Source organism: Bombina bombina, chromosome 2 (assembly GCF_027579735.1).
Source record: "Bombina bombina isolate aBomBom1 chromosome 2, aBomBom1.pri, whole genome shotgun sequence".
Classification (NCBI taxonomy): Eukaryota; Metazoa; Chordata; class Amphibia; order Anura; family Bombinatoridae; genus Bombina; species Bombina bombina.
In genome coordinates, this window is record NC_069500.1 from 330,908,560 (window position 1) to 330,926,867 (window position 18,308).

The window sequence follows — 18,308 nt, forward strand, 5'->3', positions numbered from 1 at the left end:
TAATCTACCACCGCCAAGATCGCCGCCACTATAATAAAGTTATTAACCCCTAAATCTAAGTCTAACTCTAACTGTAACACCCCCTAACTTAAATATAATTTAAAATAATCTAAATAAAATTACTACAATTAAATACATTATTCATATTTAAAACTAAATACTTACCTATAAAATAAACCCTAAATTAGCTACAATATAACTAATAGTTACATTGTAGCTAGCTTACGGTTTATTTTTATTTTACAGGCAAGTTTGTATTTATTTTAACTAGGTACAATAGTTATTAAATAGTTATTAACTATTTAATAACTTCCTAGTTAAAATAAGTACAAATTTACCTGTAAAATAAACCCTAACCTAAGTTACAATTACACCTAACACTACACTATCATTAAATAAATTAAATAAATTACCTACAATTAAATACAATTAAATTAAATAAACTAAAGTACCAAGAAAACCCCCCACTAAACTACAGAAAAAATAAAATAATTACAAGAATTTTAAACTAATTACACCTAATCTAATCCACCTAATAAAATAAAAAAGCCCCCAAAATAATAAAAATCCCTACCCTATACTAAATTACAAATAGCCCTTAAAAGGGCCTTTTGTGGGGTATTGCCCCAAAGTAATCAGCTCTTTTACCTGTAAAAAAAATACAATACCCCCCAACATTAAAACCCTCCACCCACACACCCAACCCTACTCTAAAACTCACCCAACCCCCTCTTAATAAAACCTAACACTACCCTCTTGAAGATCACCCTAACGTGAAAAGTCTTCACCCAACCGGGCAGAACTGGTCCTCCAGACGGGCAGAAGTCTTCATCCAATCCGGGCAGAAGAGGACCTCCAGATATGTATCTTCTATCTTTATCCATCCGGAGTGGAGCGGGTCCATCTTGAAGCCAGCCGACGCGGAGCATCCATCCAGACCAACGACTACATGACGAATGACGGTTCCTTTAAATGACGCCATCCAAGATGGCGTCCCTTGAATTCCGATTGGCTGATAGGATTCTATCAGCCAATCGGAATTAAGTTAGGAAAAATGGAACAGCCAATAGAATGCAAGCTCAATCCAATTGGCTGATTGGATCAGCCAATAGGATTTTTCCTACCTTAATTCCGATTGGCTGATAGAATCCTATCAGCCAATCGGAATTCAAGGGATGCCATCTTGGATGACGTCATTTAAAGGAACCGTCATTCGTTGTGTAGTCGTGTAGGTAAAAGAGCTGATTACTTTGGGGCAATGCCCCGCAAAAGGTCCTTTTAAGGGCCATTTGTAATTTAGTATAGGGTAGGGTGTTTTTTTATTTTGGGGGGCATTTTTATTTTATTAGGGGGATTAGATTAGGTGTAATTAGTTTAAAATTCTCGTAATTATTTTATTTTTTTCTGTAATTTAGTGGGGTTTTTTCGTACTTTAGTTTATTTAATTTAATTGTAATTAATTGTAGGTAATTTATTTAATTTATTTAATGATAGTGTATTGTTAGGTGTAATTGTAACTTAGGTTAGGATTTATTTTACAGGTAAATTTGTACTTATTTTAACTAGGTAGCTATTAAATAGTTAATAACTATTTAATAACTATTCTACCTAGTTAAAATAAATACAAAGTTGCCTGTAAAATAAAAATAAATCCTAAAATAGCTACAAATGTAATTATTAGTTATATTGTAGCTAGCTTAGGGTTTATTTTATAGGTAAGTATTTAGTTTTAAATAGGAATAATTTAGTCAATGATACTAATTTTATTTTGTTTTATTTAAATTATATTTAAGTTAGGGGGGGTTAGACTTAGGGTTAGACTTAGGTTTAGGGGTTAATAAATTTAATATAGTGGCGGCGACGTTGGGGGCGGCAGATTAGTGGTTAATAAATGTAGGTAGGTGTCGGCGATGTTAGGGATGGCAGATTAGGGGTTAATAAAAATGTAACTAGTGTTTGCGAGACGGGAGTGCGGCGGTTTAGGAGTTAATATATTTATTAAAGTGGTGGCAATGTCTGGTCTGCAGATTGGGGTTAAAAACTTTATTTTAGTGCTTCCGATGTGGGGGGCCTCGGTTTAGGGGTTAATAGGTAGTTTATGGGTGTTAGTGTACTTTTTAGCACTTTAGTTAAGAGTTTTATGTTACGGCGTTAGCCCATAAAACTCTTAACTACTGACTTTTAAATGCGGTAGGAGTCTTGACAGGAGAGGGTCTACCACTTACTTCTTCCAAGATTCGTAATACCAGCGTTAGGAAAATCCCATTGAAAAGATAGGATACACAATTTACGTAAGGGGATTTGCAGTAAGCTCGAGTCACGGAAAAAAAGTGAGCGGTACACCTGTACCTACCAGACTCGTAATACCAGTGGGCATTAAAAAGCAGCGTTGGGACCTCTCAACGCTGCTTTTTAAGGCTAACACAAGACTCGTAATCTCGCCAATACTGTGCTCACACACACACACATATATATTTATATATACACATACTGTAAGCACACACATACAAATACTGTACACACACACTGTACATACACACTTATACAAACATAATGTACACACACATATTCAGACACATACTGTTTACTCACACATACGTGCCAACACACACTTATACACACATGTACACAAACATACACACACCCATATACACACGTGTTCCCACACATACACATATATATATATTTATATATACTGTATATATGCACATACACACACAGATAAGGGACAGATGTAGGCACCTGGAGGCCCTTAGATCCTTTTTAAAAGTTTTTTTTTCTGAAATGTCTCAGTATTAGCTCTTCACTGTTGATTGCAGGAGGTGCAAAACGTAAAACTCTGCCTTATTTATCCATATCACATTTGCTACACACAGACAGACAGGCATCTCTACATGCTAGCTGAAGAATGAAAAACTATCTAGAAATGCATTACTAGTATTATTGTTGTGTAAAGCTCTTATTATTTCACTAGATTTCCAGATTATTATTTTTTTAGCTTTGATAAAAAGTAGATAGTTCCATGCTTTCACGCTGCATACCGGCAGCTCTGCTTTAATGATAACAGTAGCTTGTCCGTTCTCTCTTCTTAATTTCTGTTAAGAACAGTGTAACCAGTGTAACCAGCCCTCGCAAATACAATAGCTTTTCTTTTACTCTGGCACTCAAAGGAATATTTCCTAGTATATGTGCTCCCCAGGCAGAGAATGGCTGAACTGCCTGATAGATCTATAGTGGCAGCTTTTTTTCAGTTTTTGCTTCTGTTAAAAATGAGAAATGCTTAACCCTACAGATACCTAATCCTAAAAGTCACTGTAAAACATATCACCATATATAAAATACAAGTAAATGTGCAAACTATGCCACATAATGTAATAGTTTATACGCAGAAAGTACAAGTCCTGTTTGTGCAAGTTGTGAAGCATAAGCAGAAATATTTTTTGTATCATTTATATTATGCATAAACTTTCTAAGCCAAACATGGACTTGTGTTTCTTTGATAAACTATTTTTTTAAATCAGAGCTTACCAAATACAGTATGAAATCTAATCATAAAAACAAATGCTAGAGCATTTAAACCCTTTTTTGCATACCGTCCTCAAGATCAATACACCGTCTCCAGAAAACTTGGTGTAATTAAAGGGATATTCTGGTGCAAGAATTACAGGCTCTAGTTTTTCAGAGCATACATTTGCATTACTAATATTAGCCATGAGCATGTTTATGAAGCTAGCTGTGGATGCAGCTTTTGCTAATGTAAACATTGCAAGTTGAGAAGATGCTGCTGTATGACTGCTACTTCTTAACCTGTCTACAACCTCAGAAGTTGTGGATGTCAAACATCCCAGACTCTATTGTCTGGAATGATTGACAAGCCCTGCTCTGACAAAATTGGTTGCACTGAAGCAGGGTTTGGGCTTTGCAACAAATTATCGAAAAATGTTACATTTAGACAGAGGATTCTGCATCTGAGATCCCAAACATTGATTGACAGGTACCCTGCCTGGGAAGCTTGTCAACCTGCACTTTTATAAATATAGAGACAGAGGCCCCTATTTAAGAAAGGTCTTGCGACACTGCGGTTCAGGCCCACAAGACCTTGCTGAATGCGGAGAACAATACACTCTCCGTATTCAGCATTGCACCAGCAGCTCACAAGAGCTGCTGGTGCAAATCCGCCCCCTGCAGACTCGCGGCCGCCAGCAGGGGGGGGGGTGTAAATCAACCCGATCATACTCAATCAGGTTAATTTCTGGTGATTCCTGTCCGCCTGCTCAGAGCAGGCAGACAATGTTATGGAGCAGCGGTCTTTAGACCGCAGCTCCATAACTTGTGTTTCTGGCAAGTCTGAAGACTCGCCAGAAACACGGGCCCACAAGCTCCCTACAGAGCTTGTTTAATGGGCCCCTATATATTCAACCATTGCAAAGTGGTTATACACACAGTCAAAACCCTGCTCAGGAGCCATAAGACTTGCAGTTCTCAAGTAGAAAACCACAAACATTGACAAGTATGTTTGAATTATGCTACTGATTTGCTCAATGGTTTCCTGCTTGTGACTTCTGAGTGGGACTTTAAAACATAGCTGGGGTGAATACCCTGACAAATTAGAGCATATAATTTTTCCATTTAAATGTCCCTTTAATATATGTATATATATATTTATGTTGCCAAATGTAAGCATATTTCTTTATATACAATATTTTCTCAGCAGAGATTGATGTTTAAGTATCTTTGTGAAGGCTTGAATGTTTCAACGGTCTATGATTTTATGGTGTTTTTAGGTTCCTATTAGAGAGTTCTTCCTTTTGCCTCTCTGTTTGGTGTCTTATAACAGCTTTAAACAAGACATCAACTCCACATTTGCTATTGTATCATTATCACCTGCCACTTTGGTGATGGGCAGCTCTGTGTCACATCTTGAAGACCTTTTCATATATCTACATTTCTCTTTTGCATAATGTGTTCCCCCTTGCCCTGGGCTGATAACCATAACAAGAGGATATGGCTGGTGGTTGACGCTGTCTCTCAGCTCTCACCTCCTAGAAATCAGGATGTAAACGTAGACCTGTCAGTTGTCATAGAGAGATCTCACCTAGCTGTCACCCCTAATAATGGAACTGCCTCCTCTTTTTTTAACTCCTGTGATAAAATAACAAAAAAGCTAAATGAAAGGTAGTATGCATCTATAAAAATAAATGTACTGTACATATGTGGGGGGTTTCCTACAAGCTAAGGTTTTCTCACCTGCAGCTAATTAATGTAAATTAGCTGTCATTAAATAGTGTGTGTTGATGCTACTAGTTAGAACCTGTATGGAGAGACAGAATAAGCACTGAAACTGATGCTGTCTAGAGGTTCTAGGCCTGTAAGTTGGAAATCTGTTTCTAATTTAGCAGTTGTGTGGAAATGACCCACAACTGTAGTCAAGACTGCTTTATATTGTTTAGTAAGCGCTATTGTGCAAGGATTTATTTTGTTTTGTTTATTTTAAAATTGTATTCCTGAAAATTGTCTGTGAAAAAACAGACCAATGCTTTTACACTTAATCCAGTGTGTGGGGAGTATTTTTCTGCTGTGAGGGCTATGTGCTAAAGCTGTTCCCAGGACAGAATCCCAAGGAGAAGGGTATTTTTGTCATCATTAGTTGGAGCATCGGGCGGCACACTGATAAGTCTGTAGAGCAGAAAAGAGACAATTTGCAAAATGGAAGATGTTATTAAAGCTCTGGTCCAATTTGTAGCAATACAGCAAGAAACAAACAGAGTGAATTCTGAGACCAATGCTACACAGCAAGGTAACATTGCAGCTTTGCAAGAACTGGTGCTAAGTCAAAAAGAAAATACAGATGCCCTCATTAGGCAGCTGGCAGCAATACAAACAGAGGTGTATCGTTTGCATAGAGAGGAACAGCAAAGTGCCACTCATGCCATACATCAGGAAATCCAAAGCCTGTCTGAGAGGCTGTCCAGGAGAGCAGTAGGAGCACTACGAAGTCCCAGAGTGTAATTAACCGCAAAGGATTGACTACAGACAATGTAGCTTACCTGATGGGATTTGAGCGAAGCATTGATATAGTAGGCTGGTCTGTGACTGAGTGGGTGAGTTTTCTTGCGTCGTTATTAAGTGGAGAACCCCAGAAATCTTGCCATGATTTGGATAGAAAGCAAGCTAAGGACTATAAAATGTTAAAAACAGAAATCTGGGGGGGCGGAGCCAGCTGTCAAGGGAAGCAGACGCGTGTAAGTGGAGCTCCTGGTCCTAACAAGATATCAATTGTGTTTATTAGCCCCTAAAACAATACTATTTCACTTTACAAGTGGACCCTCTAACCTACTACAACACCAAAGATTTTAGGAGCGTTCGAGTAGATGCCCTTGGCTCTGGAAGCCTTTTAAAAGCTTGGCGTGATGGAGGCCTTAAGCGGCTGGGGACTAGCAGTGGCGCAGCTCCTTCATGATCATTTCGTCAGAATGGAGACCACGCTACACGAGAGCTGCGCTGAAGTTATTGAATCTACACATGCCGCCCTTGGCCTGAATAAGGCTGACAATACCCTGGACCAGAGCGGCGATACTGAAACCCCAGCCCCTGTGACCTTACATTGTCCGCCCGACCTCCTGCAGCAGGGTGAACAGTCTGCCTACAGCTTTAGTGAACAGACTTATCGTGGGACGTACTCGTTCACAGCGGTGGTAGAGGGGGACTACCTCGATGGACACCCTAGACCGAGGCTGCCTGGCGAGATACCGTTCCTGGGAATAAAGCGTGCCTCACCCCCAAATCTACCCACGACTGCAGGTTGCACAGCATTCACTGACTGTAGACAAGCTTTTCCCCTACTCCGTAGTTCTGACACTGCTGTGACTGAGTCTATGCCCAACGCTCCCACTCCCGGACATGCCTTGAGGGATAAACCTGCAGAATGCTACAGGTTTCCTCACTCCTATTTCTTGGGCCGCGGTTGTGCTAAATTTGAAGCTCCTTTATTTTCGAGCCTGATGGTGCAGGAGAAAGCGGGTGTGGGTTAACTTTGTGGCTCATCCGTGAGCCTAAACACTCATTCAGTTGATATCTGGAATTACCCTTGTTATCTGGACACTATCTTACATCTCTTTGGGAACTGTGCCATAAATGGACATTTACAATGAGAATACTGTGGTCTAGCCACTTATACAGAAGGAGCAGTTTGAATTGACCTGCAGAAAGGACATTTTGAATGCTGACTATTTTTTGTCTTTCTTTTTTGTGCTCATAAATGGCGAAGGGGGAAGGATATGGTATATGATCATTTGCATGTAATATAGCAGGATCAGTCCTGATATAGCATATATACCATATTTTGGCGTACGAGTATTAAGACCATGGTTGTCCTAGTGTTGAAAGTTTAATTCATCGTTCCAATGTTTAGTTTAATAGTGCAATCTTTATAGACCATACCAGTCCTAAGTAATATAGACATGTCGAGAATCTAGTGGCTACCTACATGTTATATAAGCAGGAGAGAGGCAACTGACTTGTGTACACTGTTTTATGTTGTGGTAGACTTCTACTTTTTGTCACACTAACCTGTGGTTGGATATAGGGCCCGTATCCAACTAGCAAGGTTGTTAAAATATGTCACTGCCACAAAAGCTGATCTTTGCCCCTACTCCACACTCTCATAGACGCAGTGGCGCTGTAGATGCACTTTAGTTTACACTATATGTATGCAGCTATATTTCCCTAATGCCAAGCATAATCTTAAAGCCTTGGAACGATTTACACAACCTCTAGCTTCCCCGCTAAGCTTAACCCCCCATTATAAGCTACGTTAGACTGGCTCCCTGACCTAAAAATGCCCAGCGTTATTTGCTTCTGCTCCACAACAACAGCAACTTTGATCCCCCAATAGTTTATTAATGTCTACATTTAGCGTCATAGATCAACCATCTATCAATAGCACAGTCTCCCTAGTAAACCCTTTTCACCCTAGATATCAGGGAATTCTTATAACCTATTGCCCTCACAAGCCATCACCTTTCCCCCCTGCAACAGAATGAATCTTCCGGATCAGAAGGACGACATGTGTGGTTCTTCTTGGTCATACCGCAACCCATCTACTCTCTCAGTATTTACCCTCAATACCATAGTATCGAATTTACCTACATTATTTAGGTCAGCAGGACTGATCAACAACAATACTAATCAGCTAAGTCTATAACCCTTAGCCACACCTTGCCTTCTTAACAGCTCCACTTGCTCTCCTCCTCAACATAACAACATTATATAATGGATGCCCTATATTTTATACTCTTCCTTTGACTAATAGTCTCTTACCAGATATTATAATAATGTGAAGCATATTCTATCATACCCACCTTATTCAAATGCCCACCTCCCCCCCCACCCCACCCCCGTTATAATATATCTCCTAATTTAGGAGAATTAACTGCACGGCTTACCTTTACTATGCCGTTACCATACTAGTTATACCAGTTCTACCACACTGTTTCTACAGTTTGTTAAGTTATTCCCTTAGGTACAATATACCTACATACTTAATTACCATCATATATCCATCATATATCCCATTAGATGCAACTGAACAAATACAATAAAATTTTGAGGTTTCAAGGCCGAGGTCCATGAGAGGCCTCTGAACATAGGGGTAACCTTCAGGTATAAATGTTTAATACTTTTTGTGATGGGGTTCTGGAGGACCCTCTAAGATTGATTAGAAGGTTTAACGTTGGTATTGGCACTTCCTTATATTATTGTTCCTTTTTTTTTTATCTCCGCAGCGGATGTTTTGTTTTTTAGCTTTGTTTGGTACAACTGAGATTGCATGTAATGTCTATCATTGTGTAACCTATTTAATGTAACACGCTATAAGCATATCAAGTTTCCTGTTATATTCCGCTGCAATTTTGAATATGTTTGCCAATTTATTACCTCAATAAAAAAAAAAAAAAACAGAAATCTGGACACGCCTAGAATTACAGCAAGGATAAATTTGTCAGGTCTCAGGTGTTTGACTTAATACATCTTGCTAGAAAGTGTCTGAAAACTGAGACCAATTGATCTAATGTTGTTATAGAGCTGCTCATGATGGATCGATTCTTGTGGAACTTACATGTTGCCCTCTGCTCTGCCGATCAGATCTCTGGTTTATTTTCTAAATATCTCCCAATTGGCCTCAAATTTAAGTCTTGTAGTTTTTTATTTAAAAAGTAGCATTTCTTTTTAATTAAAAACAACTGCATGAACAGGTTTTAGGAGTTAAAAGTGGCGGGTTTGGGGTGCCTTTACATTGTGGTCTTAGGTTTACTGTGTGTTCCCTGTAAATGTATATGTATATGCTTATATATATATTTATGTGTTCATATGTGCATATGCACATATTAACACATAAATATATATGTATATAATCATATATATATTATTATTATTATTCTTTATAAAGTGCCAACAGAGTCTGCTGCGCTGTCCATGGGTACAAAGATAAAAGTACAGTACAATACAATATAAAAGACACCAGACAAAGTTTAACAAACAAATACAGGTGGAATTGAGAGCCCTGTTCCCATGGGAACTTACAATCTAGATGGGTAGGAGGGTGAGAAACAGGAGGTGGGAGCTGCAAAGGTGGGAATGATGTTAGTGTGGAGTTAGATGAGTGCAGCTATTAGGCAAGTGGAATTCATTTGTTATTGATTTAGAGATAGGCTTCCCTGAACAAAAAGGTCTTTAGGGAGCGTTTAGAGGAGGAAAGGTTATGGGAAAGTCTAATAGCTCGAGAAAGTGTATTCCAGATGGTTGGTGCCGCATGAGAGAAATCCTGTAGTCTAGCATGGGAGGAGGTGATGGTAGAAGATGCAAGGAGCAGGTCATTGTTGGACCTTAGGGGGCGGGCTGGAGTATATTTGTTGATGAGTGAGGACAGGTAGGGAGGGGGGCTGCGTTGGTAAGGGCTTTGTAGGTCAGGGTGAGAATTTTTAGCAGAGGCATTTAGGATGGATTGAAGAGAGGAGAGGTGGGAGAGAGAAAGGCCAGTCAGTAGGTTATTACAGTAGTCAAGTCGGGAAATTACCAGGTAGTGGATTAGTTGTTTAGTAGTTTCAGCACTCAGAAATGGACAATTTTTTTAGATATTGCGTAGGTGGTTGCGACAGGATTAAGAGAGCAATTGGATGTGGGATATGAAGGACAGATTGGAGTCAAGTGTAACTCCTAGGCAGCAGACTTTGGGTGATGGGGAGATAGTGGTGTCACTAACAGTGATTGAAAAGTTAGAAACCAGGGTAGAATTAGAGGGGGGATTAGAAGGAGCTCAGTCTTGGACATATCGATTTTTAGGTGGTGAGAGGCCATCCAAGAAGAAATGCCAGATAAGCAGACACTGATGTGAGAAAGGACAGAAGGAGAGAGTGCAGGGGTGAATAGGTAGATCTGAGTATCATCAGCATAGAGGTGATAGTTGAAGCCATAGCTACTGATAAGTTTACCCAGTGAGAAAGTATACATAGGGAAGAGTAGAGGACCCAGAACAGAGCCTTGAAGTACTCCAACAGACAGAGGCAATGGAGAGGAGGAGGAGTCGCCAGCAAAGGAGACAGAAAAGAACCTATTAGAGAGATTAGCGTGGATGCAGGAGAGGGCAGTGTCGGAGAGCCCAAGGGAGCTGAGAGTCTGTAGGTGAAGGGGATGGTCAACTGTGTCAAAGGCAGCAGACAGGTCAAGTAAGATAAGTATAGAGTAAAGGCCATTGTTTTTAGCAGAAAGAAGATCGTTAGTAACCTTGGTGAGGACAAAAACCAGATTGCAGGGGGTCAAGCAATGAGTTGGAGGACAAGAAGTGGGTTAGGCAATCGCAAATTAGTTTTTCCAGGACTTTTGAATCTAGTGGAAGCAGTGATATGGAAGGTTGCAGTCTTGTGTTGGGATATTACTTCGGATGGTAAGTGTTTTGTTTGAAAAGTAGTCTGCCAGGTCTTGAGCACTAAAGGCAGATGAAGGGGGTGGTGCAGGTGGATAGAGGAGAGAGTTGAAAATGGAGAAAAGACGTTAAGGGTTTGATGAGTGAGTAGATATAAGAGAAGAGAAGTAGGTTTGCTTGGCTAAGTGAAGGGCAGAGGAGTAAGAATAAAGAATGAACTTATAGTGGAGGAAATCTGGTTCAGAGCGGGATTTCCTCCAGGCACGTTCAGCAGCATGGGAGCATTTTTGCAGGTAGCGTGTTTGCTTAGAGTGCCAGGGTTGGAGCTGATGACGTTGGGTTTTACGTATTTGGGGAGGAGCAAAAGTGTCAAGTGCAGAAAAGAGTATTATTATAGTGGGTTGTAGCAAGGTCAGGGCAGGATATGGTGGAAGTGTGGGGGAGACGTTTTTGAATAAGGTTGGAAAGGATCCACAGTGTGCAGATTTCTACAGGTGTGGGGGCGAGGGGGAGAAGTAGGTTTAGCCTGTATATCAATATTATAGGTGAGCAGATGGTGGTCTGAGATGGGAAATGGGTGACAGGTCATGTCAGAGAAAGAGAGCAGAGGTAGGAGAATATCAGATCCATAGAGTGTCCGTCGTGGTGAGTAGGGAATAGGGTGTATTGTGAGAGACCAAAGGAGTTTGTGAGTGAGAGAAGCTTACAGGCAGCAGGGGCAGATGGGTTATCAATGGGATTTTGAAGTCCCCAGGATTAGAGCAAGTGTATTTGTAGAGAGAAAGTGAGAAAGCCAGGCAACAAAGTTGTCAAGGAATTGGGAGGTTGGTCCAGGGGGGCGATCAATAACTGCACCGAGAGGGGGGAGAACAGGCGGATGGAGTGGACTTCAAAGGAGGAAAAGGAAAGAGATGGATGAGGAAGGAGGTGCTGATAGTAGCAGGAGAGTGACAGTAAGATTCCAACACTGCCACCATGTCTCTCACCTGGCCTAGGTGTGTGGCTAAAGGGGAGACCACTGTGTGTGAGAGCAGCAATGGAATCAGTGTCAGAAGAAGATAACCAGGTTTCAGTATTTGCAAGAAGATTGAAAGCCTTAGAAACAAACAGGTTGAGAACAGTTGTAAGTTTGTTACAGACAGAGCATGCATTCCACAAGAAAAGAGAGGGGATAAGCGCTGTAGGTTAATAGAGATCAGATTGGTAGGATTGTATGACCTAGAATTTTTGCTGCCCATCACTGCACGACTTACCCCCTTCGCTGCGCTAGTTCTCCCATTTGATCCTATGAAAGCTTGCTCTCGTAAGCGCAATGCTTCCATGCAAATTGAACGCAAGCTCTTGTTTGCATTGCTGCTAACTTGTAATACCAGCACATATTTTCATGCACTGGCATTAGTAAGTGGAAGGCAAATATAGCCCAAAATCTGGTAAAACTGTTCCAGTGAGGATTGGGTTTGATGATGAGGAATTTATATAATCCTGCAAAAAAATTTTGGAGAGACTCAAAACTGAATATGTCTTCAATAAAACGTTTTAAATGTAAAGTCTGGGCATATGGCTCAAAACTGTCCCAAAAATGTTGAAGCAATGGAGTGTAATTTGGAAAATAATTTGTGCTCTCTATGGGCTAGATTATGAGTGTTTCATGCAAGCAAATGGGGTTTATCACTGCTTTTTGCGTGCCTGTGTTTTTCACTCATATTACAAGTTAAAAAGTTGAAAGTAATCGATTGAGCGCAATTGAAGTTAATGCACATTAGGTTAGCGTGACCTCATAGGTCTGGTTAACTGTGTCACAAAAAACATTAAAAATACATTACAAAGTACAGTTACACTCATAATAACACAATCTAATAAAAAATTACTTTAAAAAAATATTGCACAAAAAAGTTATAAGGGCTCAAAGATATGAGGTCTTAGGCAGGAAAAGGGTTTTAACATAGAGACACATACATATACATCGCTATAGATGTATATTTAAGTATGTTTATATATATATGTATCAAATGTGTGCAGATGTATTTATCTATTTATATGTACACCCCTCACATTTTTGTAAATATTTTATTATATCTTTTCATGTGACAACACTAGAGAAATTACACTTTGCTACAATGTACAGTAGTGTGTGTACAGCCTGTATAACAGGCAACAAAAGTGAGTACACCCCTAAGTGTAAATGTCCAAATTGGGCCCAAAGTGTCAATATTTTGTGTAGCCACCATCATTTTCCAGCACTGCCTTAACCCTCTTGGGCATGGAGTTCACCAGAGCTTCACAGGTTGCCACTGGACTCCTCTACCACGTGATGACAACATCACGGAGCTGGTGGATGTTAGAGAACTTGTGCTCCCCTGCCTTCCATTTGAGGATGCCCCACAGATGCTTAATAGGGTTTAGGTCTGGAGACATGCTTGGCCAGTCCATCACCTTTACCTTCAGCTTCATTAGCATTGCAGTGGTTGTCTTGGAGGTGTGTTTGGGGTCATTATCATGTTGGAATACTGCCCTGCCAAAAGGAGGGAATAAGGCTCTGCTTCAGTATGTCACAGTACATGTTGGCATTCATGGTTCCGTCAATGAACTGTAGCTCCCCAGGGCTGGCAGCACTCATGCAGGCCCTGACCATGACACTCCCACCACCATGCTTGACTGTAGGTAAGACACACTTGTCTTTGTACTCCTCAACTGGTTGCCGCCACAAATGCTTGACACCATCTGAAACAAATAAGTTTATCTTGGTCTCATCGGACCACAGGACATGGTTCCAGTAATCCATGTCCTTAGTCTGCTTGTCTTCAGCAAACTGTGTGCATGCTTTCTTGTGCATCATCTTTAGAAGAGGCTTCCTTCTGGGATGATAGCCACGCAGACCAATTTGATGCAGTGTGCGGCATATGGTCTGAGCACTGACAGACTGACCCCCCACCCCTTCAACCTCTGCAGCAATGCTGGCAGCACTCATACGTCTATTTCCCAAAGACAACCTCTGGATATGTTGCTGAGCACGTGCACTCAACTTCTTTGGTCGACCATGTCGAGGCCTGTTCTGAGGGGAACCTGTCCTGTGAAACCACTGTATGGTCTTGCCCACCGTGCTGCAGCTCAGTTTCAGGATCTTGGCAATCTTCTTAGATCCTCAGAGAGTTCTTTGCCATGAGGTGCCATGTTAAACTTCCAGTGACCAGTATGAGAGATTGTGAGAGCAAAAACACCAAATTTAACACACCTGCTCCCCATTCACACATATACTTTCAACTTGTAAAACAAGCATAAATGAATGCCCTCAGCAGCATTCTTATATAGTGCACGCACTAACGTTAACTTGCCACTTGTAATCTAGCTTTATGTTTTTAAGTGATGTATGAATAGTCATTAGATTTATTTTAATTCAACCATTCTATACCATTTTGGTCCAATATATCTTTAGTTACTTTTGCAAACTGGTATTGTTGAAATGTTCAAAATGTACTGGAGCATTTTTCCAAGTATTTAATTTGGTTAAAATATACAATCAATATTGATCAATTGACTTAAAAGCATTTTTACCCTAATGTATATATATGTATATATACTGTGTGTGTATATATATATATATATATATATATATATATATATATATATAAATATATTTATATATATATATACATATATATATATATATATTTATATATATATATATATATATATATATATATATATATATATATATATATATATATATATATATATATATATAGGGTCTTTTGAACATTAGCAGCCAGTTTTGTGAAATTATTTTGCTATAAAATATTGGATTTTATTTTTATGTAACTATCTTCTTAATTAAACTTTTTTATTAGAGTTTCAACATCACCTTATATAAAACACAGATCAAAAGTAAATGGCTCGTTTCTGAGAAAATAATTTTGAATATGGAAAATAAAAAAAAAATCCAATAATTTAATTTACAAAAACTCACATACTAATATATTTGACAGCCCATAATTTGTACATACTGGGCCAGATTACAAGTGGTGCAGTATTTAACAATACTGCTCACACGCGAACTCTGTTAGAACTAAGCTTTTTGCACGCGTCGGGTAGTACTCGTATTACTAGTTGAAAGTAAAAAGCTTTTGCTCACACAAAAAGCCAAACTGAATATTCCCGCATAAAAGAACATATTCTGCTATGTGCAGAACATTGGAATGTGATATATTTACAGTAAAATAAAAGGAACATATAACTTGCTGTAATAGAAATCATATTTTAAAATCATTATTAAAAGACTAACAGTGGAATTTCACCTGCTTCATGTACATTGTGAGGAAATCTCTACCTGTTCTCCAAACAGGTTCTCCAAAGGTATAAAGGCAAAACCCAAGCAAAACCACTGAGATCTGGGCAGCAGCATACTGTCATTTACCTAGTCTTACTGAGAGTTAAGAGAATAAATATATATGCAATTAAAATCAAAAGAAACCTCAGTGGTGTGCACGTGACAAGTCACTTGTAACTTGCTCTGATTAAGAGTCATATCAAGTGCATTGACTCAAAGTGATATATTTCCCTTGTGTGGTCTTAGTAGCATATTTGTACTTGCCGAACAGTGGTCAGATTTTCATGCTCAGAGACCTAATTAGAGGACCAGTAAGTCTTCTGAATAAACTATAAAATAAGATACAGATTATTTTAAAGTATTATGTTGGTATAACATTGGGACAGGCTATGTTAAGCAATGGATATACTATTTTTATTTTGTGAGTTGCAGTTCTCTAGCAGTAAATATTCCTTCTACAAAAACACAAGTAATAGTAATTCTTTCTGGAAATCAAAATATTAGATTATCTCTTCCTCTTAAGCAAGTTTTACCAAGTACAGTAAGTCATTAAAATGTTGGAACTGCACAACCCAAGCAATGTTAACAACCGTTTGTTTAGAGTGCATTTTGCTTTTATCATATGCTGCTTAATGATGTGAATGCAAATTGCCCTGTATGCAGTAATTTCACTGCTTTCTCTAATTATTTAGGCAACCCAGACTGCTTTTATAACTCTCACTGGGGCAATTGTGCTTTGGGCAATTAAATACCCTCTGTCCATTCTCATTTTACCACTTGAAAACAGCATCCACTGTAACCAACAATATAATTTGGCCCTTTTTATGTTGCCAGTTTTCCTTCCTTGCATACAATATTAACATTGTACCATTGTTGATGAATACTTAAAATGTCAGAAATATAATGAAGTGTCTATAAAGTCACACCTGCTTATATACACAGCTTGGCATGCACAGTTCAATACACACTTTCACATACATTCAGCAAATAATTTCAAAGACATACGCAGATTAAAACTGATTTTTGGGGTTGGTTTATCAATTCAGGAATGAGGTGAATTTCTAATAAGGAATGTGCCTGCCAGAACTGACATTACCTGTGCAACCAAATCTGGAAAAATAAATAAATATTATCATTAAATATTTTCATTGAGCAAGAGTTTTTTTTAAATCCAAGTAAGGATTTGTGCATGCTTTATGATGCAAATATACTGCACATTGCTCAATTCTTTCATTTGATAATTTGACACCTTAATGTGAACATAGTAGATGGAGATCATACATTTATACAGAGTTAAGCCAAGCACAATATTGCATGGTTAAGAGCAGGGCCAACTCTATAATTGGACCAGGTGGGACTACAGAATCATGCAGCATTTAACAGAGGTTGCATACAGAAAAAGCATATTTTAGAGAATAGTGGTTTTCTTTTTAAATAATTTTCTCTCATATGAGGCCCGTCACCTGGGTAACAACTTGCTCTCATGCTGAACTATGGTGGCCTTGGGGGCCTATTTAAAAAAGTGCGAGTGGACATGATCCGATATTGCGGATCTTGTCCTCTGCACATTGATAAATGCCGACAGCATACGATGGCGGCATTTATCATTGCACCAGCAGTGCTTGTGAACTGCTGCTGCAATACCGCCCCCTGCAGATTCACGGCTAATTGGCCGCTAACATGGGGTCTCAATCAACCTGATCTGGTTGATTTCCGGCGATGTCTGTCTGCCGCCTCAAAGCAGGCGGACAGGTTATGAAGCAGCGGTCTTTAGATAAATGTATGCCCCTTGGACTGTAGTGAATGGAGAGGTGAGGGGCATCATTTCATTCTTGGACCCATGCAGCACAATGTTTTGATTCACAATAGCAAATCATATCCACTTGACATTTAATAAATCAAGCCCATAATGTGAGGGGGGCTATACAAGTTTTTCCTTGTGCAATAATTAATGCATGTGGCCCTGTATGCTGGCATGCAACCTTGTTTGCTCTCACATTAATAAATGAGGGACAAATTATATAAATTCAGCATTCCTACTTCCTTCCAGCCTGCATCCTTGCAGGCCACAATATTAGTGATAACTACATTTTTGTTTAAGGGTGATTGTAGCATGAATGGGATGGTGCTTGAAAGAGAGAAAATATGGAATGCTAAATATTTGCTGCCAAAAGTAAAATTCATGAGAAATAATCTTTTATCGTGTAAAATAATCCCTTACACCCACATGGGGATGCAAATATTTTGGAAAGATTGAATAGGGCTCTCTCTAAGGTAGTGATCCCTTTTTAGATATAAACTACTTAACATTATGACAAATAAATAAAGTGCAAAGTAAGTTGTAAAGATTACACTTCATTTTCTTGATCTCTTTGCTTGTATAATGAAGTCTGCCTATGGGTTTATATAGAGCATTAATATGGCAAGCCTTCCTTATGTATAATTCTCTGTTTTCCTTCTCTCCTCCTTATAACTTTTCCATTTATTTTTCTGATCTCTTGCTACATCCAAAGCCTCCATTGAGAGGTGATTCAGTCCCCTTGACCATAAGTTCCTTACTGTTAGTTTTCTTTAATTGTACTACCAAGATATGGAGCAGATGCAAATGTATTTTATCTTACTGTTACTATGACCTTTGACTTGCTATTAAAAGTGAGAGTTAGACCAAGCAGCTTAACATACTGTATATGTGCAGAGTATTAGGCTGCACAATATTAGCCATGTTGCAGATTGTTTAAATAAATATTATGTGATAATAAATCTAGCCTCTGACACTATACATATATTCCAAGAATTCTCTCTGGACTAGATTTATTTCAGTTATGATAGTGTTTCACAAATGAAAACTATTAAAAAATGTTTTATTTGCTTTTGATACCATTCACTACCACAGGGGTCAGCAGCTATAATGAATATTTAGTGCCAGTAAAAGTAGCATGGAATTATACAAGGAAATAATTGTTTAGCTTAAGATCATAGGCTACAATTCATACGTCCAGTGCTGTGTATCTGGCCAAAACCCAACATGTTGGTTTGTATAGAACAATATGTACTGTATATTTAATC

The 18,308-nt window shown here is 38.9% G+C and overlaps 1 protein-coding gene across 1 annotated transcript in view; it reads left to right on the plus strand.

Moving 5' to 3' along the window:
• The window catches only part of KSR2 (kinase suppressor of ras 2), a 1,182,068-nt gene that overhangs the window by 713,225 nt on the left and 450,535 nt on the right, over positions 1-18,308 (plus strand). The window lies entirely within an intron of this gene.